Consider the following 22,754-nt stretch of genomic DNA (forward strand, 5'->3'; position numbering starts at 1 on the left):
CCCCTGAGGTTCCCGCCATGACATGCACAAGAAGGAGGCAGGCACGAGCATCCCCTAGGTAACACCAGATTCAAGATGGCAACTGGGATAACCCACGCCATCCCGGGAATGCCAGGGAGGTCAGTGTGCAGAGGCAGAAGTGGCCATCTTAGCTAGAATTGGAGCTACTGGGAAAATTGAGGTGAGCAGCAAAGGACAGTTGCACCCGTCTGCAACCGGGTGCAACAAATATGATGAAATACTTTTAAATTTCTTGCATACATTCTAGTATGTCAAAGTTCTGCCTTAAGTTTTGTTCATGCCTTTTGGGCAGATTTATAAAATGTGTTGAATAAAGTGGGTAAACATGAATCAGCTGTTTACTCTTTCAAAATATACAAATTCTAGGGGACACACAATGAAGTTACTGAAGAAAAGTCCATAAATCATTATTAAGGTGGACTTGGAGAAATCCACTGCATATCCCTGGGATAAGCAACATGGAATCTATCAACCTTTTGGGATCCAGCCAGTTACTTGTGACCTGGATTGGCCACTGTTGGAAACAAGAAAATGGGCTTGATGGACTTTGGTTTGACTCAGTATGACAAATGTTATGTTCTTATATGAGCTATTGTCATTTTTTAAATGTTTCCCCTTGATCCCTTAGTGGTTCCTACTGCCCTCCCTCTGTGCAGGTTGCTGGTGAGACCTCACCAAAAATATTATGTTCTGATCTGGATACCTCCAAAAAGATATAGATAGTCTAGAGGCAGTCCAGATGAAGGCAGCCAAAATGGTTCAGGGCCTGTACCAAAAACTATATGAGATGAGACTTAAGGTTATAAAAATGTAAGGACCTAAATACTCTAGAGGAGAGACAAAGGGATATTATAGACTAGAGACATTTAGATGCACTGGTTTAAAGAGCATTTTACCTTTCACAACAAGAACAGACCCACTAGAAAACAGTATCTGGCTACACTTCACACCCCATCACCCAAGCTAACTAAGCTTCGATCCACAAATGAAAGGGCCCTACCTCTGGAACAAACTACCCACCTCACTCCGACAAGAAACCTGTCCAAAAATATTCAGGCAAAACCTGAAGACTTGGCTCTTCAAGCACTCTTACACCTAACTGCGAGCTAACAACTGTACATATTCTCTATATTAATTGTATATAATTTGATATGAGTACCTCCTTGCAATTCTGTGTTGATTTATGTAATCTAACTCATCTCCATGCCCACCTCCCTCCCTCCCTCCCCCTGCCATCCTCTCCTCCCTCCTTGACCTCCCAATAATTTTATTTAGCGCTTTTGTTTTCTAAGTTCTCTCCTCTAGCATTATTCTCCTTTTCAGTTATATGTTCCCTGTAAAGCCGGTTGCTAATTCTGTTATATGTAAACCGATGAGATGTTCCCAACGTTCATCGGTATATAAAAGCTGTTAAAAAAAAAAAAAAAAAAAAAAAAAAAAAAATTACAATTGTTGTTTAATGCCTAAGAAGTAAACCTTTTTCAATGAAAAAGATGTAGAATAGGGTGTTATGATATGAAGCTCTAAGCAAGCAGATAGAGAAACAGCATCAGGAATTTTTTTTTTCACAAAATGGTTGTCCATGCTTAGAATGTCCTCCAAGAATGGATGGTAGAAGCTAAAATGGTAATGGGCTTCAAAAAATTAAAGGATAAACACAGGATCTTTATTTACAAAACGTGAAGGGATAGCGGAAAGGATTACCTAATGGCTCCATAGGCCATGTGGGGTAGCCTAGGGCTAATCTGCATGGACTGGAACTTATGACCCTAACAGCATTGGTATAAGTTCAACAGGATTGAAAATGCATTGAAGTAACCTGAATGGAGCTATGGTTATGACCATAATAGCCCATGTTACCAAGATGGCACTAGGGAAACCTTCATGGAGGCATGGTTATGAGCCACATAGCAATGGGAAGACTACATTAGGCTTTCAAAAATAGCATTGAGGTTACCTTCAAAGAACAGTGGTCACAACCTTTACAGTAGTAGATTTATCTGCATTGGACTTCCAAGAATTCATTGGAATCAACTGCATGGAGTAACTATGGATAAAATAATTTCAGTGAGCATAGGGAGTCCAAATAATTTAGGAAATGGTTTAATTAGCTTTGGCAGCTATGTGACTTATTATTGGTCTTGGTAATGAGACATAGAAAGGGGTTTGGATGTTGGGTTTTGTGTTGGTATTGTAAGAATCTTAAAGGGAGATGACAAGGCCTGAAATGCATACAATTGGAGGTAGTAGAGGCCAGTACTTTATCAGATTCCATGAATGCTGGGGAATGACAAAAAGGGCAGTGGTAGAAAAGAGTTTGAAAGTTCAGTAAAAGTCATGCGGATTGGGGAATTGGTAATGGATTGAATATAGGAATTTATGTCCATATGCCACAGTGGAAGAATTGGAACTGGGCAGACTGGATGGGTCAATTTTGTCTTTTCTGTTATCATTGCTTTGTTATCATGTTATATTGAATTTGTGCCTGTGGATCTGCAAGCTAATTTTCAAAGGTATACTCTTCAGTTTCACTGTCTATCTTATGGAAGGCACAAGATTGGGGTTTCACTGTAAAAATATTGGGCTAGCAGGAACCATTTGTACAAAAGTACCTGGTACAAAGTATGTGGCAAATTAGATGAGAGGATTTGAAAAAGAAGTCCCCATGCAAACTTCTCCTTCTCCATCCTAGCTCTGTCTCTCAGGATTGACCCTTTTTGTTGCTGAGGGAAGACCAATTTTCAGTACTCAAGTAATTACTACTTACACATTATTTATACATTTGAGATATTTTAATGATTGCCATATTTCTTTTTTCTCATGTCTCCTCTAGGGTATATATATATATTAAATTCTTAATTCTCATGTCATAGGGTCAGCACCACTTTAATAACCTTTCTCTGGTCCACCTCTATTCTATTTATTTCCTTTATGGGGGTGTAATCAAGAGACTTTTTTTAAATTCTGAATTGTTATTGAATTTAAGATTTATTTGTACTCAAAAAGAAATGCCATGAATAATTGACCTAAGCAATATACCACCATCTATAATTAGACCTCAATAGAAGAACATCATTTATTAGGGGGCGGGGGAGGAAACAACACAACTCATACATCCCACAGCAGTTCAAAGGAGCTCCTTTTACAAGCAGCCAGTTCAACAGACACTAATGAAGTGACAAATCATAGTCAGGTATTTGTTTCATTTCTATTTTTTCCCATTCCTGTCATTCATTTTTTTTATTTCAGTTTTTTAGTGCATATTAAATGTGTTTAGTGTGCAGTAAATCCTATTTAGTGTGAGCTATTCTGATTGAGTACACACTATTTCAGTTAGTGTGCACTAAACAAAATGGTAGCATATCCCTAATATTCTTGTGGATATACATTCTCCAGAATGTATTCATAATATTCTAGCCAAAGACTATGGCCTCACTAATGACCTGTACAGAGATATTATCTCCTTTTTTTTTTCTGGTTATGCCTCATGGCTAGCATTCCTCTGGCTCCAGCATTCACTTTGTCACACTACTTCACTACCTTAAGATCAAAAGATATGATCACCCCAAGATCTCTTTCCTGCCTGGTGCACATCAGTGTATTATTCTTATCAAATACTGCTCCCTTGGATTTCAGTCTCTCAAACGCATCACTCTCCATGTCTTTGTATTGAAATTTAACTGCTAGGTAGCTGATCAATCTTGCAACTTTTGTAAATCACTCCTTATTCTTCCTACTTCCTCAAGGATGTCCATTATTTAGTGGATCTTAGGGCACTGCATAAAGAGAAACCATTCTTATTTTTTCTTCAGTATGAAAATATTGAAAAGGACCAGTTTCAGAACCAATTCCAAAATTGCCACTGATCATGCTTTTTTCCTTAGATAAATTTTCATTTTTAAGGTGGCAATGCAGATATCCCCTGTTTATTCTTGGGATAAGCAACTTGGAATCTATCTACCCCTTGGGATCCTGCCAGGTACTTATGACCTAGAATGGCCACTGTTGGAAACAGGATATGGAAGTTGATGGACACTTGCTCTTATCCAGTATGGCAAGTCCTATGTTCTTACCACTACTCTCTATATCATCAAGTTTATTTATTAACATCCTATGCTGGATAATGTAAAAGCTTTTCTGAAATCCAAGTATTCCACATCCAGTGCATGTCCAGATCTAATTCTCTGGTCATCCAGTCAAAGAAGGTGATCAAATATGTGTGACACAACTTCCCTCTGGTAGAACCTGCTGCTTCTGATATTGAAACCAGTTGGCTTCATGATTCCTCACTGTAAATTCTCCATTAATGTATCCAACACAAAAGTCAAGCTGACTGACTCATAATTTCCAAACTCTTCCCTATTTCTACTTTTACGAAAATAGATGCAATCCACCCTTGTTCTGTCATCCAGGAGTATTTATGTATCTAAAGAATGATTCAACAGAACAACAATTGAATCAAATAGAACCTCTCTTGAATTCCCTTAATATGTTGCACTCAGGCCTTCATTTCTCATTAGGCAGTGTAGGCAGCTTACCAAGGGTGCTAGGAAGAAAGGAACACCACCTCCTGCTGGTGGTTTTTTCTCATGCAGTCTGAGCTGCAGTGTAATATGCAGAGTTGAGCTGGTGGAATTTGGAGCACGGTAGAATCACTACTAGCCTATTCTTGTGCCTTTCGGGGGGGGGGGGGGCAGATCTGACATGACATTGCAGTTCAGACTGAATTGAAGTTAGAAGAAATTTCCAGTGGAACAGCAAGGAGTTGCTCCATTCACCCTAGCATCCCTGAGATGGGACATTGCCGCTGAGGCTGCCCTGTGGAGGAGGTAACCCATTCATCATGATATATCCTTGGATGGGGAGACCTCTTCCTCACAGCTCCTAAGGGTGCCAAATGAGTAATCTGAATCTGCCTAAGATTATCCTATTCAGTTTCATAGCTTTGCCCATATTTTTGTAGACCCATATAAAAGCTTCCTTCTGTAAATGGTGTAGTATCCACCTTAGTGTTATGTGATACATCATGCACAAGCATAATTTAAGTGAAAAAGATGATGCTATTAAAATATAGCATGTTATATCATTGACTTTGGTTACAGAGAATAGAAAAATCCTTGCCTTGGTTAAAAGAAAACCAAAAAAACCCAATTGCCTAGTCAAAAGTTCTTTTATAAAATTATTGTTGAATGAGGGGAGCAAAATATATTTTTAATTATTATGAGTCTTCTCCCCCTTTAAAGAAAAAAAACGGAATATTTACTTTTTCAGTGCATTAATCGAAATGGAATCCCTTTTCTGGCTGCAAGCAACTTGTTGAATATTCTGTTATTCTTGTATCCGAGCAGCAGGAATACATTTTCCAGGCTAAGTGGGCGCTTTGCCCATCCATCTATGCTTCTATTTAAACCACACTGCTATGGAGATCTGCTTTTTAAAATTTGGTCCATATACCTATTTAATTAAAACTGTCTAGATTTGAGAGATATCTGACCATACACATTAAAGTAGAATAATATCTCCTGGCTCCCGTGATCGATCTATGAGGAATTACTATACAGTAAGGATTTCTTTAAGAGTCTGTTACCAAGCCAGTAAATGAGGGAAATATTAAACAATATGATGGCCATCCTCTGACATAAAATGTAACAACATAAATAATGATATGGGATAGACCATACAAACGTGCATGGTTTTGATGTTGTCAAGCACCAGGTCGCATTACAGTTACATAGTTATTTTAACTGTTCTAAAGTATTGATGAAAGTTTATTAAACCATTTTCTGCTTGTAGTCACCCATAGATTAATTTAGTCTCTTGATGTTTCATGCACCTTCCTACCATGCTAAAATTTCAATTGGTATTAAAGATTTTCATTGTTGTTGTATTAGTTCCATGACTGTCTACCTCATTTGCTTTAAGATGGTCTCTTCTTCCGAAACCCACATAATTATCATTCTGTGACAGCATAAATGTACAGTTTCCCGAAGACGAATATATAATTTTATGACAAAGAAAGCCTTAATCGTTTTATTTCTAATACAGTTCACGGTTAAATATTAGTTCCCTAAAACAATCTTTTAAACTGACTCAAATATTTGGGACAGACCTACAAAGACGTAGTAAGACAACGTAATTCTAGTTATTTGTGTTCTGCCTCGCCTAACGTAGCAATCAGATAGAGAAAACATCTTAAAATGAGGCAGAATATCGGTGTTTGTCAGGTGCAGTGCCTTAAAAAAAAAGGACAATTAGGAACCTGAGGGCAGCTTTTACTGCTGGGCAGGCAGCGTTTAAAGCGGCTTCTCGCAGTGCAGACCTCGTGATCCCCTCTGCCTGCCGCTCTTGGCTGACTGCCTCGGTGTCGCTGTTCGCCTCCGTGGTGCTGAAAAGGAAGCCGTGGGAGAGAGACGCGCCCGCTCCGCCTCCAGCGCACGGGCGGGCGGGCAGGAGGAAGTGAAGCTGGGAGCGAGAGAGAAAGCGAGAACAGGGCCCGGCCGAGCCATGAAAACGCGTCGGGGAGAGAGCATGGATTTACTGGGGAGGCAACCGGTCTCGGCGCCCCTTAGCAGCTATCGCAGCCGTGCGGGATGGCCCTGAATTGTCGCCCACGGGCATCGCCGGCCATGTAGCAGGATCTCCAAGGATGTGACTCTTACGCTGGGGAGTCTGCGGAAAGCTGCTCGCCTTTTTCAGCGGCTGCTGCTGCCATGGCTTTCCCCCGGAGATGCGGAGGGCTTGGCTTGCAGACTCTTCCCCTCGTAGTATTTCACCTGCTGGGCCTAGCGGTCGGGCAGATCCGGTACTCGGTCCGGGAGGAGCTGAATCACGGAGCTTTCGTGGGAAATGTGGTTAACGATCTGGGGCTCGACCTCAGGCAATTATCCGCTCGGGGCTTTCGCATCACGTCTGGAAACAGTAAGCAGTATTTCGATGTGAATCTGGGGAATGGGATCTTATTCGTGAACGAGAAGATAGACCGTGAAAGTCTCTGCGAACTCAGGGCTACATGCTACCTAAATCTAGGGGTGGTAATCGGGAACCCCGTAGAGGTACATAATATTGAAGTGGAAATAATAGATATTAATGACAATGCCCCGAGGTTTCCAAGAAAAGACTATTACTTGGAGATCAGTGAATCAGCTGTTCCGGGAGCGCGCTTCCCCCTCGAGAGCGCGCAGGATCCTGACGTGGGAACCAATTCTATTCAGACTTACAAACTCAGCACAAACGATCATTTCGCCCTTGACTTGAAAACCTTTAATGAAAACAGTAAGCTAATAGAAATTGTCCTGAAAAAAGCCTTGGATCGTGAACAGAAATCGCTTCATCAGCTGACTTTAACTGCAGTTGACGGTGGTAGCCCTGCAAGATCAGGCACAGCACAAATCTCAGTCCGAGTCTTGGACACTAATGACAATTCGCCGTCTTTTGATAAATCAACGTATAAAGTTAGTTTGTTAGAAAATGCAAGTCCGGGTACCTTGGTAATTAAGTTGAATGCCACTGATCCTGATGAAGGATCCAATGGCGAGGTAGTGTATTCATTTAGTAGTTACACTCCAGAGAAAGTAAGGCAGCTGTTTCATATAAACCCTAACACTGGAGAAATACGAGTTAATGGGTCAGTGGATTATGAAGAAGCCTCTTCTTATGAGATATACATACAGGCCTCTGATAAAGGCCCAGCCTCCATGGCAGGGCATTGCAAGGTGTTAGTGGACATAGTTGATGCAAATGATAACACTCCTGAAGTGGTAGTGACTTCTCTATATACACCAGTGCCTGAAAATGCTCAGCTAGAAACTGTAGTAGCTTTAATGAGCGTAACTGATCACGATTCTGGCTTGAATAAACAAGTCACCCTTAAAATACCCCCCAACCTTCCCTTTAAACTAAATTCATTTAAAAACTCCTATACTCTGGTCACTGATGGATATCTTGACCGTGAAAAAGTGCCCTCCTACAACATTACCCTGACAGCTACAGATGCTGGCACTCCAGCCTTATCGTCTCAGAAAACAATCCGAGTGGACCTATCAGATGTAAATGATAATGCGCCTCAGTTTCAAGAACTTTCATATGCAATTTATGTGATGGAGAACAATGCACCCGGAGTTTCATTGTTTACTGTGAAAGCAAACGACCCCGATACCAAGGAAAACTCTTTTGTGTCTTATTCTTTACTTCGGGGAGATATTCAAGGGCTACCTGTTGCGTCTTACGTCTCAATTAAATCAGACAATGGAGACATTTACGCTGTGAATTCTTTTGACTACGAAAAGCTGAGGGAATTTCAAATTGTTGTTCAAGCCCAGGATGCTGGAAACCCACCCCTCAGCAGTACTGCTATTGCTAACGTGTACGTTGTGGACCAAAACGACCACGCCCCTCAGATTCTGTACCCGGTTTCAAACAACGGGTCCGCTGCCACGGAGATGATTCCTCGAACAGCAAATGCAGGATACTTAGTTACGAAAGTAATAGCCATTGATGCTGACGCCGGACAAAATGCATGGCTGTTCTACTATCTCTCACAAAGCTCAGATCCCCAAATGTTTAAAATGGAGCTGCACACAGGGGAAATAAGGACTACTCGCAAAGTTGGGGATGACAGTATTACCACCTACAACTTGACAGTGCTGGTGCGAGACAATGGGCAGCCTCCTCTTTCATCTTCAATAGCTATAACCGTAGCTGTTGTGGACAGAGTTTCTAGAATCATTCCTGACTCTAGAAAACATGTTAAAAATACAAAAAACTATTCCGAGATAACTCTTTACCTAATCATTGCTTTGAGCTCAATTTCTTTCATATTTCTGTTGACTATCATTGTTCTCACAGTCATCAAGTGCTACAGGTACAGTGTGTATGGTGACTCCTGTTGTGTAGGCTCCTGCGGCTTCAGAGAGAGATGCTCACCAGAGACATATAAACAGGCCAATAATAACATTGAACCTAGATTACCACACGGTTTAAAGGTACAACCGCATTTTATTGAAGTGAGAGGGAACGGCTCCCTTACTAAAACGTACTGCTACAAGGCCTGCTTGACAGCAGGATCAGGAAGTGACACTTTCATGTTTTACAACACTGGCGGTCCTGCTGGACCTGGTCCTCATGTGGTGACAGCAGACAGACACCTAACAGGACAAAGCGGGCAGAGTTCACAAAATCTCATTATTTTAAAAAGTGAGACAACTACTCCTAATGAGGTGAGGATGTGCTATTCAATCATAACCTTCCTAGCTTAATACAATGTTATGTGATCTTTCAAAACCTCCTTAAATGTATAATGTTGGAAGTCAATATATTGCAGATTATGGTTATCAGAGGCATGGCAGAGTAAAATATTTTAAACAGTAAGCAGTTTACTTTAACTTATTTTACAGAAAATATTGCTCAAGCTTTCTGATCCAGTTTGTTAATTGCATGGGCATAGCAGAGAGAGAGATTAGCTGTCAAAGTATTCTGAAATGCTGATAAATCTATATTGCATTCAGTGTATGTGTGTGTATATGTATATATGTATATATATATATATATATAAAGTAAAAAATGTATATATGTGTGTATATAAATATATACATTTTTAACTTTACAGCAGTCTAATGACATGCTTCTCTACTATTGGCCAACTCTACTAATTATTTTTTACAGTGCTAAAACTAGTGACCTGCTGGTTTGTCATTGAAACCTGCTTAACTCCTGTGGTTCAAATCAGCAGTGTATTAACTTCTTCAATGTCTTCCAACAGTGAGAAACCATGCAGTGGCTATCCTTTGTATCAACATTTTATCAAATTTTCTTTAAGTATCTAGATGCCTATTGACTGCATTCTTACATTTTGGGTAAAATAATTTTCCTTCCTCTATACATATTTTTATAATGAGTAAATTGTTCCTAAGTTGTCTGGACATCAGAGTATTTTTCTTTTGATCCATAAGTAAAATTTAGCATGCTCTTAACAGGAAATGACTTGTATACAGAAATTTAGCCAGGCATATGGCCAACTTGTTTAGTAACATGAAAGACCTATATGGGTCTATATGAGTATGTGGGAAAACTGCATTTATAGTGTAAGGTATCATATGGTGCTGTTATAGTGTAGATGGACTTTTGCATATCCACAATAAAATATACACATTCTTTTTTAATTATTTCAACTTTATTTGGAAATGAGCCTGAAGAGGATCCCTGTAATGAGATGTTATAAAGGCCATATTTTTACCTGGGTAATTTTAGTGTTTATAATTGTTTTTAGAAATGGTTTAAATGGTAAGTGATGTAAACATATGTCTGTTATATAACTAAAATCTAACACTAATATCACATGAAGCATTCTCTATTCACTCTTTACAGAAGTTTATAGCTGAATTTTTCTTAAGATATTTTCTCAATTTCTGTAAGCTGATTCATTTCCTTAGGCATGCAATATTGTATTCAGGAATAACATGCCAAATTTTGAGTAGCTCTGAATTCATTTTTAATGTGGTCAGAAGCATTCATATTTCATTGAAACTGAGTGAACATTCAAAACTTTGGTATGTTATGTTAGAAAGCTGGATGAGATATATGGCTCACGATGCTTCTTGGAAGATCATGCCTACTGTAAGAATAGATGTTAGTTAAATGAAAATGGAAAAATAATATGGACGTATCAAAACTCAAATCAAAAGTTGCTGAACCTCTTAAGAGAGCAACTCATAGCTGCTGAACTTTTCAGTTTCTGAAGTTCAGGACACAGAAGGGTAGAAACTGTCATAATCTCTGCCTGTGGTCATTGAAGAAATTCTGTCAGTGGCATGCAGTAAAAGTAAATGGTGATTATGAAGAAATACATCTGCATAGGTTAATCAAGCCAATGTGTATGAAAAAATGTTTTTGCTCATGAAATAAGTTTGGTTCTTGTACTAGATTTTTATATCTTCTGGTACCTGAACTAGCTTTCTCTAGTTAGGACAACCTTAAATTGAGGAAGATACTATTCAATCCCTTTTTGTGCCACAAATGGCTAAATTCAAACCATTTCAGTGCATAAACCCTTGTTAATAGATAATGTGCTATGACCGATAGTTTGGTTTGACAATTTTGTTTTTAAACTATACTATAAATTTCAAATACTCAAGAAATTCATTTCTTTTACATTTAAAAGGGAGTAAAAAGCACTATCATGATTCTTTAATTTTATAAAATGTCATTTTATGAAATGCCATAAATTATTGTGATTTTTTTCTACTTCCCGAACAGCAGTCCTCAGTAATGAACCAACTTTAGGCAGGTATCTTAGTGCAACAGATTGAGAAATACTTGCTGTTTCAATTTTGACTTTTTAAATATCACTTAAATATAGTGATGCCAGCTGCATTGTAATTGCTAACACACACACACACACACACACACACACAAATACACACATATATACAGTACATTGTTTAAGTATATAATAGTGTCATGGGTTAATTGGAAATTTGTTATGATCTTTTGATTCAAGGTGACTGTAATATTATGTAACTTAATATAATCATATCTCCTGTTGCCATGCTGTGGGTAGTTGGAAATTTGACTTCACTGATGAAGCAGCAAAAGCTGTGGGATGTATATGAGTGCTGGATTGCCTTGTATGATCTCAATAGTTGCTGCAGTCCCATGGTATAAGAAAATGTGATTTTATATGTAATTTCACAGTGCACTTTTCATATTCGGCCTTTGTGCTTTCTATTTGAAGACGGCACCAGGAATTAGGGGAAATGGCTTTTTCTTTCTCCATAATTTGCAAAGATAATTTTTCTTCTATGGCTGTTCATGTTGGAGTCAATATTCAAAGCCATTTAGCCAGAAAACTCACAAGTTGTTTAGCAAATGGCAAGTTTTGAATATTTCTCTTGCTTACCTGGCTAAAAGTTAACCAGATAAGTCATTCTCCAGCTGAGGTTTAGCTGAATAAGAATTGGGGACAATCTGGGAAGGAGTTATCCAAATAACTTATCTGGCTCACTCTGATATTTGGAGTGAGTCGATTAAGTTATTTGGTTATCTCTAGACATAGCTGTGAGCAGGTCTAAACTTAACCTGGAATGTATTTAGTCTTACCTGACTGCATTCAAAAGAATAAAGCTCCTTAAATGGAGCTGCAGGCTTAGTGGCCCTCTTCTCTCCAAGCTCAAAATACAGGGCTGACCCTACAGCCTCCCCTCCCCCCCACACACTACCCCTTAAAACTTTTTTATTGATGTACATGGTGCTTGCTTCACACCTTCCCTTCCCTTCCCTCCACCCACTCCCCAGTCCTGTCTAAATTCAATAAAACATTGCCTTCCTGGGCCCCTAACCCAACCCAACCCTAACTCTCCCACTCTCCTGATACCTTTAAATTTCTTCTTTAGCCTGGATCATGATAGCAGCCTACTGAGACCCAAACCCAGAGCTTCTAGCATTGATGTGGGAGATACAATGGAAGCATAAACTTTGATGCTGAGCTTATGCATCCAGAATGGGTTAACTATCTTGAATGGAACTAGTTAAGGCTAAAATTATCTGGCCACATAATACTGGATAACTTTAAACCTAACTGGTGATATTCAAAAGATATCTGATTAGGTTCAAAGTTATCTAGATGCCAAAAGCGGGATAATTTTAATTGGGAATATTCAGTGGTATATTTATCCCACTGAACATCAGGGACAAGTTATCTGACTGACCAGATAACTTGTCTGCTTGCTGGCATACTGAATATTGATCTCTTAAAGTTTAAGCCAAAATCACTAGAGAACTGAATATCCTCAGTTGATAAACTCTCAGTCTGCTGCTCGCTTAAGTTAACATGCTAAATCCCTTGTACCACAGATCAATGCTCTGTTGAAGAAGATGGTCATTCATTGCCTCTTGTTCTTCTTTTATTTTGGAGATGCTGCATGATTCAATGATCAATAAAGAAAGCTATCATCCTCTCTTACTTTGGAGGATACAATCTTATTTACATTCAGGCCAATGCAGTATTGGCACACGTTAAACAGGTGTTCATGATTGAACTCCTCCTCTCTTAATGTACACTGATCCACCTCTCCTGGGCACCCAATTTAATATTTAAATGGGCTGTCGTGGTAAAAACCAGGCACTAGGGAAAATGTGTCCTTATAGCCTCCTCGGCATCAGGCATCTAGGAGAGGTGGCTATCAGCAGGTTAAGAAAACAGACGCTCTCGTAAAATTGAGCATCTGTTTTCCTAACCTGACTGTCAGCGACACGATTTTTTAAAAATTATTTTCAGTTCTCCTTTTTCCAGTTCCTCCGATTTAGTATCGCCACAATATTAAGTTGGAGAAGCTACAGAAAAGCAGTTTTTTTCTGCTTTTCTGTAAACTTTTGGGGCTCCTCAAGGATTAATACCTGATCCAGGGTAGGCATTATTTCTGAGAGTAAAAATGTGCGCGTTGGGCGCACTTTTTTTTTTTGTATCGGGGGTAATAGCTAATTGCCTTATCACCATGAATTTACAGTGCTGAATGCTATTAGCTTTATGCTGTTTTGGACATGTTTTGGATGTGCTCTTAGCGGTAGATATTATAACATACATGCGTGTGTCCATGCACGCATGGTTCCTGGCGCATGCACATGGACATGCTGATTTTATAATATGCGTGTGCTGGCACATGCATGTTATAAAACTGGGTGGCCATACACATGTGCGCGCCAGATTTTACAATCCGAATGTGGATGTGCGGGTGGTGCGCATAAGGGGGAGGGACTTTTGCAGTTTCCGCTTGGGGACACAATTGGGCCTTCCACAGTTCCCTCCCAGTCTGCTCCAATTAAGGAGCAGACTGGAAGAGAACTTTCCTACCCTCCTACCTAAACTCCCTCCCTCTTCCCCTCTCCTCGCCACCCCCCCCCCCCAAACTCTACTTATCTATCCTTTATTTTTCTGCTTTACTATAGGGCCTGAGCTGAAGTCAGTTGTGCACGCCAGCCAGCCAGCTGCCGGCGTGCTAGTCTTTGGGACAGTGTTCAATGGCGCTGTCCTGGCCCTCCCTGCCCAGAGCCCGCCCCCCCCCCCCCCCCAACCTGCCCCTATAAAGAGGCCCAGCATTTGTGCATGTACTGGGTTTTACATGCATGGCTGGGCCTCTTTGAAAATTTGCATGGTGCATTCAAGGCCCGGCCTCACATGGAAACCCCGGATTTTACGCACACAGGCCTTTTAAAAATCTGGTTGTTATTGCATGAGGGGTTTTGGACACGTGTCCAAAACGTGCGTCCAAGCACCTATAAAGCCATGCGCTTGGCTGAGCACATTATATTGCCTAGGCCTGAATATTATTTATTCCAAGTGTCAGGATCTTGGAAAATTGAAATATATAATATTCTAAATAACAACGTCATGCAGGATTAGCCTAGTGAATCATTGGCAGTGCTGTTCACTGCATGCAGAAGGACCTGGGTCAATTCTTTTGTTCTCTGGGGATGCTACAGAATCAGCATTCACAGCACATGGACATGAATTCAATGGTGTTTCAGGAAGGAGCCCTGTGCATGGCCCTTGCTGCAATGACCAGACCAAAAATAATTTGGGCAGTGTTATAAAATAGGGAGAAAAAAAATCCTTGTATAGTTGTAAATGAAGGTTCACAGTACCAGATCTTAGCTTTGGGATTATATGCACATCATTGCCAAACATTTTAGGAAATTATGCAATTTTCTGACATTTCACATCTTTGTTATATTTTTTCCCCTGAAATGATTTTCCTTTCTTTTGCTTTTTCCATCAATTTTTCTAGCTTTAGCAGGTTAATTATACAATAAGTTGATTTGAGCACTCTCTCAAGTATCTCTTTTCCCCCAAAGACAACTAGGTAGACTCAGACAGGAAGCAGGATTTCCTGATGTGCTCTCTCTGAGATGAATTTTAAAATCCTGGTACATGCCAAAATTGGGACATGGACTTTGCGTGGCATGGACATTTTCTGTCCATGCCACGCAAAGTCCATGCCCCGGCTCTTTTAGAAACTTTTGAGATGTGCACACGGTGGGAGATACAGGCACATCTGATCAGCTTTTAAAATATGGTAGGCACATACAAGCCCAACTTGTGCATGTATCTCCCAATTTTGGCATGTACCAGGATTTTAAAATTCATCTCAGAGAGAGCACATCAGGAAATCCTGCTTCCTGTCTGAGTCTACCTAGTTGTCTTTGGGGGAAAAGAGATACTTGAGAGAGTGCTCAAATCAACTTATTGTATAATTAACCTGCTAAAGCTAGAAAAATTGATGGAAAAAGCAAAAGAAAGGAAAATCATTTCAGGGGAAAAAATATAACAAAGATGTGAAATGTCAGAAAATTGCATAATTTCCTAAAATGTTTGGCAATGATGTGTATATAATCCCAAAGCTAGGATCTGGCACTGTGAACCTTCATGTGGCTTCACTGTGAACCTTCATGTGGCAGGGAGATATGCGTGTATTGTAAGGAGAAGAGCAACAGACTCCTATCCCGGAGGGACAGTAAGCGAGTCCAAACTAAACAGTTGTCAAACTATCCCAAGGGGAAACAGCAGGGGGCGTTGAGACAACCTGTAAGGACTACAATACCCAGAGTTCCAGAGCAGCAGTGGAAGGCTTGTGACCAGAAGGAGGCTGAAGTGGCTGCTGAAGGTGATCTGGGGGAATTAGATTCAGCTGAGTCCATGCTGTGGGAAGGAGAGGGTGTGTCCCTGAGTGAGGAGGAAAAGGAAGAGAGCAGTTTCTCGGAGGAGGAGGAGATGGACTGGGAGATACCCACAGAGGATTCATCTGTGTCCGGCATGGAGATAGAGTAAGTGGGGAAGAATTGTAAAGCTGAACTGAGAAAAGACTAAAAACCTGCAGGGAAGCAGTGCTTGTCTCACCTGGTTTCCCAACAGGCCTTAACTAAGGACAATGCTGATTGTCTTGGGTGGTAGAGGTGAGGCATTGCTGAAAGCACAACTATAGGGGAGAAGGGGTGAGCTGTGCTGGATCCCCAAACAGGGCTGTCATGGCTAGGATGGAAGCCTGACCGCAGACATTTGGTGTTTTCAGTGAAGAGGTATTAGAAGTACAATTTCTGCACAACCCTAAGAAAGGGGGAATAGACTGGATTTATAATAAACTGTTCTATGTTTTTTTTGTTTGAATCCTTGCTCGGAGGGGGAGGGGGAAGAACTGCTAGTTTCCCTACCTGTTGGAGCTTTGGAAAAGGGCCTGGCTAGGGGGACTAGCCAGAGCCAATATTGGAACCCGGCTCAAAAGGTTTGCCAATAACTGTTTTGAAGAGTTGCCCGAGTGTCTGAGATTGCAGCAGAGACCAGCGGTTTCAGCAGTGCTACGGTGCCTGGATGGTTTGCAGAGATCTGAGAGAAGGAATTACGCCCAGCTGATGAGATATCTGGAGGAGCCCACGACAGTATCTACTTATTGGACCAGAGCCGGGGCATGGACATTTCAGAGTATGGCTGGGAGATATGCGTGTATCTACTTATTGGACCAGCGTGCGCCCAGGTCCATTGCCGCGTAACTTTACTTCTGCTATGGAGGAGATCTAAGTTAAAAAATAAAAAGAGAGCCTTTTCTGATGGGTTTAAAGGGTGTGGAGTAACTGGGGAGGTGTGCAGACTATCAAAATGGGGGGTTTGGTGGACCTAGCTGTTAACTGGGTGAACTGGTGGATGAACTGGTGAAAATGGCAATGGCGTAGAATTTTAAAATTCACCAACTTATGTGGTAGAAGCGGGATTGATGCATCTAGGTGCACACACACTTAAAATTAGGAATACATATACATGTGGCCAGGCTATTTTATAACATGTGCGCATATGTGCTTGCAAAGTATAAAGTGCCACATCCCTGGGTGTGTGCCGATGCACATGTAACAATCTGTGCCTGCATGCCAGTTTGAATGTTACCATTCCTATGAGGATACACTTTAAACTATATATGTAATTTGTAAAATGAAAGAACATCTAAGGGAGGAGAATGAAGAATATGAGAGCATCAGATACAACATCTTTCAGTGCTATCTATGATTATTAATGAATAAAAACTACATTTATGGAACATAGCTGATCTCATAGAAGTCATCTTTTAATTTTTGTAAAATGGACCAGTTGATTAGAAATATTTACCAAAACAATATGCTTTGCACAATATTTATTTATTTATTTTATTTATTTATTTATTTGTTTGCTTTTATATACCGACATTCGTTGGGGTACATCACATCTGTTCACATTATAACAGGATAATAGCATGACGGGAGTCGTACCATTTTTTTACATTGAAACATTAAAACAATTGTAGGAACAATTTGAAGGAGAAATGGTTGCATGTAGCTAAAAATGAATGCAAAAGCAGATGAACCACCAGTGTACAACAATATATAAAAATAAGGTGGTCAACAATATGAAATAATTTTGGAGAGCCCAATATAAGCCCATAACTACTAAACTGTGAATATTATGAAGAATGCAAATCTTTATTATGTTTTCCTTAAAAGGGAAGCTCATATGCTTCTTTCGTGTATATTTTGATTGTGGCAAAGATATTAAAATCAATTAGCTAAGAAATTATAATCATGGCTATCCCCTACAAGCTGAGCTCTTTTGGAGACTTTCCTTTTTCCTTTTGTGCTTTTATATCTATTTATTTATTTAAGGGTTTTTTTTATACCGGTATTCATTGGTACATCATAATGGTTTACGGAGAACTTAACAAATTACAAAGAACAATCACCATATAATTTGTGTAAATCTTCAAAATAAAAATCATGAGCCCCCCCAATTAACTCAGTGTGAGTATTTAACATATGCTTCCAACAAGTGAAGAAATAAAGTTCTCCAGAATTGTCATATTGTTGACCATCTTCATTTTATATAAATTTAGTTTAATACATTTAAGGTACAAATGAAAGTCGACTCTAATACATTTGTGACTAGTCTCCAAGAGGTATACACCCTTTATCAAGTCTATGCCAACCAATGAATATCTGGTAGAGTTTTGTGTATAAGCATAAAAAACATAAGAAATGATATGCTGGGTCAGACCAAGGTCCATCAAGCCCAACATCCAGTGTCAGTCCGAGTCATTAGTACCTGGCAGATTCCAAGAAGTAGATCTGTTTCTTGAAACTCACGCCCAAGGATAGCAATGGCTTTCCCTGGTCTCCCTTGGGTAATAATATTTTATTGGCTTTTCCTAGAGGAACTTGACCAAATCTCTTTTAAATCTTCCTGTGCTAGATATCTTTATCACATCCTCCGGCAACAGATTCCATAGCTTGATAGTTCACCGAGTGAAAAAGTATTTTCTGCGATTTGTTTTAAATCTGCTGGTTGTCAGTTTCATAGCATGTCCCCTTGTTTTAGTATTATTTGAAAGGGTGAATAACCATCCTTTATTTACATGTTGCAGCCCACTCAGTATTGTATACATTTCTATCATGCCCCTCTCAGCTATCTCTTTTTTAAATTGAAGAATTCTAATCTATGTAGCTTATCATCATAGGGAAGCCATTCTATCTCATTTATAGTTTTTTTTTTTTTTGCCCTTCTCTGCACCTTTTGTAGTTCTACCATGTCTTTACTGAGATGCGGTGACCAAAACTGCACACAATACCCAAGGTGCAGTAGCACCATGGATCGATATAGTGGCAATATGATATTTTCTGTTATTCTTCATTCCTTTTCAGATCATTCCTATTTGCTTTTTTTGTCTGCTGCTATGCACTGAGCTTAGGCTTTTAATGTTATAGCATAGATTTCAGTGGCATAACAGGATATGTTTTCATGTTGTGGGGTCAGGATAACATTTTCCAAAGATGACTGGCATTCTTTCATGGAGCTTTAGATAATGCCACTTGAAACTATGAACTGAAATTCTGTATTCCAGAAAACGTTCTTAACTTCTTCACATTGCTTAAGTGTTTTCTCATCGCACAACCTCTCAATCATTGTGTCTTCTTAAATGAATCTGTCAAGTCTATTCTCTAGTCTTTCTATAAAATATATAAAAATATAATGTGTTTGATGCCCTTAACCCTCTCTTATTTCATTACATTGATGAAATGCTGAACAATCAAGTTGGCATTTGCTGTAACTGAATTTTAGAGAAAGATGTATCACAGCAAACTATTAGATGTCAGTTGCCCTTCATACAGTTCTGTGTGTCAGATATCAGTTCTGCATAGATACAGGCCTGTTATGCTACCAGCTTGTGCATTCTTCAATAAAATGTAGGTTATTTTATTGAACCATGTAGTGATAAGTATAGCTCTAGCAGATCTAGGATCCTTGCAAAAATAATCAAATCAAATAATCATTGGACATATCACTTGAAGAGTTCCAGAATTTTATTCCAGCATTTCCACGTAGTGACAGCATAGGAAAGTTTTGGTCCCCCAACATGGACGGTGTTCCACCACAAGGGCCACATCGGGAGGGACAGAATCCCAAAGAACTTAACTAGTAGCACTGCATCCCAGCAGTCTTCAATGAGATATGCGCCATACACGTGCAGAGGAAATGCTATTCGGGGCTGGATATTACAACAGCGGTGCCCTGCGGTGGTCCCTCAGAATAGCTAGAACAAGTCAAGTGGCAAGCTGCCATCTACCAGGCTGCATAAGGAAATGGAAACGGTGAAAACCCTGGCTGGGTGAAGCACTCAAGAGAGGTTTATTTTCACTGTAGCAACAGGAGTACTAGCACAGCGGGTCAGGACTGTATCCAGCATTTTCTGTCATTAAGGGAATTTCCTTAGCCCATTAAATCTTCAGTAACAATTTGAATAATCTTAGCAATGATATACATAAGATTTAATAGTAATTTTAATGCTAGAATTTCTCAAATTATTATAATCAAAACCTAGAAGTCACCCTATGAAATTCACCTGAGAATATATTCTCCCCCTCCCCCCCCAGTAATCTCTCCTACTTTTCCCCCATCACCTCTGATCATCTCGGGCCATGCCACTTTCTCTGCTGCTGCTTCTCCACTCTAGGCAGTGTAGAACATAGCCTGCAGGTCCACTCATCGATCCCTGCTTTCTTTTCCTTCTGTTCACCAGGAGTCTCCTTCTCTCTGATTTGCTAGTCCTGCTACCTCCCAAGTTGGCCTGCTGTTCTCTGGTTATGCTCACAACTGTGCAGTCTTGGCCATGCAGCTGGAGGCCAGTAGTAGAATCTCCTTCCAGCCTGGGTGGCTGCTGGAAGCATGCAGGCTCGCACGTCAATGGGGTGTGCATATGTGCACTGCGCTGGTCACTGGCAGACAGATATCATGCTTAAGCACAATTTCAGGTGAATTTTAAAAGCCCAATGTGTGCATTAATTAAGGTATGCATGAAGAAGCCGGGCTTGTGCGGATTGAGCGGATTTTAAAAGCCGCTGAGATATGTATCTCCTGCAGCGGGCACATCTTGAAAGGGGTGGGGGCGTGGTCTAGGTGGCGCACGGGCATTTTGGGGCATGAACCTAAGATGTGCGCATAAATACTGATGCGACCTGGTGTGCGCTCAGGCCCCCTGCTGCATAACGCTACTTTTGCTATGGATGCCATGTAAGTTAAAATTTAAAGAAAACTAGGCAGATCTGCGGGGTTTTAAGGGTAAGGGCTAATTGGGGAGCGTTGAAGTCTATCAAACCAGGGGAAGTTGGAGGATCTCTCTCTTAACTGTGCAAACTGGGGACAAACTGATAAAACTGAGACTGGTGTTGGCACGCACCCCTTTTAAAATTCCCTGATTTACGCGGTAGAAGTGGGATTTGTACACACATGCACGCACCCACTTAAAATTGGCACACATGTGCAAACGGCCAGGCTAGTTTATAACATGCGTGTATGCATATGTTATAAAATGACCATGTATCTGAGCGTGAGCTGACATATGTGCACATGTGCCAATATATAGATTTCATTGACCAAATCTAATAGATTATTGCACATTGTAAAGTGTAAATGTTCTGTTTGTAGTTAGTATAAAATCCTTTTCTTATTGTGCTCTATCAGTGATTTGTGCTCCAGGGAAATGAAACTGTTTGAAGTGCTTTTTTGGCAGAAACTTATAAGCATAAGCAGACAAAGCAGTTCTCAGAGCTAAATATCTTACCAAATAAAATAACAATAATTTCAGTTTGATTCTTACCATGTTAAGGATGTAAACACACTTAATTAGGACAAAACAGAACCTGTAATTAAATTTACACACTTTAACTATTAAGCAGTAGATATAGTTTTTTAATTGCATTACTTTATAAAACAGTTTAATTATACATATTTATGCATTAGTTCTATTTATTTAAAAATTGCTTATAGCTTACAAATCGCAGTGCTAGCCATTCTAAGAAACATACATATTATTCATAAAACAAGCTATTTAAAAAAAATAAAAGTAAAACACACAAAACATCAAGCAATTAGTCAAAAGCTTGCATAAAATTTATCTAACCATATATCTGATTTCAAGGCAGGTAAACCATGTGATAAAACAGTGGCCAGAGCCTGAGGCATGCTGGGGAGTGGCCACATTCAGGACACTATTCCACCTCCAGATCCCAAGGGTGTGGGTTGGGGAAGGGATAGAGGCTGGGGGTGCACTGGAAACCACACATATAAGTGTGGGCCAGTCCACTCATTAGTCTAGTCTTTCACATAGCAAGCAATGTGCTGGGCATAGAATACCAAGTAACTGGTCTTCCTGACTCCTACATTGCTTGAATGGGTGTGAGCTAAAATGAGTTGCCTGTCAAGTCTTCAATTTTGATGGTCAGGACTAGCCAGCTCCCCACCCTAATTGTGTTGCATAGTCATAAATGACTCCCTCTCTTTTACAGGCCAGGATGTTGTCACATGGTAGAGAATGTCTTATAGCAATCAAGGATCAGATTGCAGGATAACTTTAGAGGCAAGACTTTGATAGCCCTGTGTCCCAGGGGTTTGGCTTGTACAGACAACCCTGTGGCAATCCCATGCTTACTAACAGGCCGATGCAGTAAGAATCGTGGGAGAGCGGGTGCTCTGTGTTGAGCGCCTGCTCTCCCAACAAGCACCCAGCCACCTCTCCTGGGTGTGTGATTCTTTATTTAAATGAGAGGTCACACTAATAAGGAGGCGCTAGGGACAATAGCGTATCCCTAGTGCCTCCTTATTAGTGTAGAGGTGGCTGTCAGTGGGTTCCAACAACACTCAATTTTACCGGTTTCTGAACCCGCTGACAGCCACGGGTTAGGAAAACGGACGCTGGTAAAATTGAGCGGCCATTTTTTTAACCTGCTGACCGGCAGGCAGATTTAAACAATTTTTTTTTTTTGGGTTCCTCTGATTTAATATCGCTAAGATATTAAGTTGAAGGGTGTACAGAAAAGCTGTATTTTCTCCTTTTCTGTACACTTTTCTGAGCGTAAAATTTGCGACTTGGATGCACATTTTACTTTCAATATCCCAGGGCGTGAACTTATAGCCTCATCAACGTGCATTTGCATGTGATGAGCGTTATTAATTTTTTTTGGGGGGGTTGGCAGCGCATTTTTGATGCGCTAAACCCCTTACAGTATATGGGGTAATGACGCGCATCAAAAACGTGCGGCCAATCGCATGCTAAATGGTGCGCTCGGCCTGCAAGTGTTTGCACACCCAGTTCCTGCTGACTTTCAATTCACAGACAAGGGCGTGGTTAACCCATAATTAATTGGGAAGTTAAGTTGATGCCTTTGTTTTTAGTGAT

General features: G+C 40.2%; 1 protein-coding gene across 1 annotated transcript in view; it reads left to right on the top strand.

Moving 5' to 3' along the window:
• The window catches only part of LOC115079713 (protocadherin alpha-5-like), a 120,231-nt gene that overhangs the window by 50,962 nt on the left and 46,515 nt on the right, over positions 1 to 22,754 (top strand). The window lies entirely within an intron of this gene.

Source organism: Rhinatrema bivittatum, chromosome 18 (assembly GCF_901001135.1).
Source record: "Rhinatrema bivittatum chromosome 18, aRhiBiv1.1, whole genome shotgun sequence".
NCBI lineage: Eukaryota > Metazoa > Chordata > Amphibia > Gymnophiona > Rhinatrematidae > Rhinatrema > Rhinatrema bivittatum.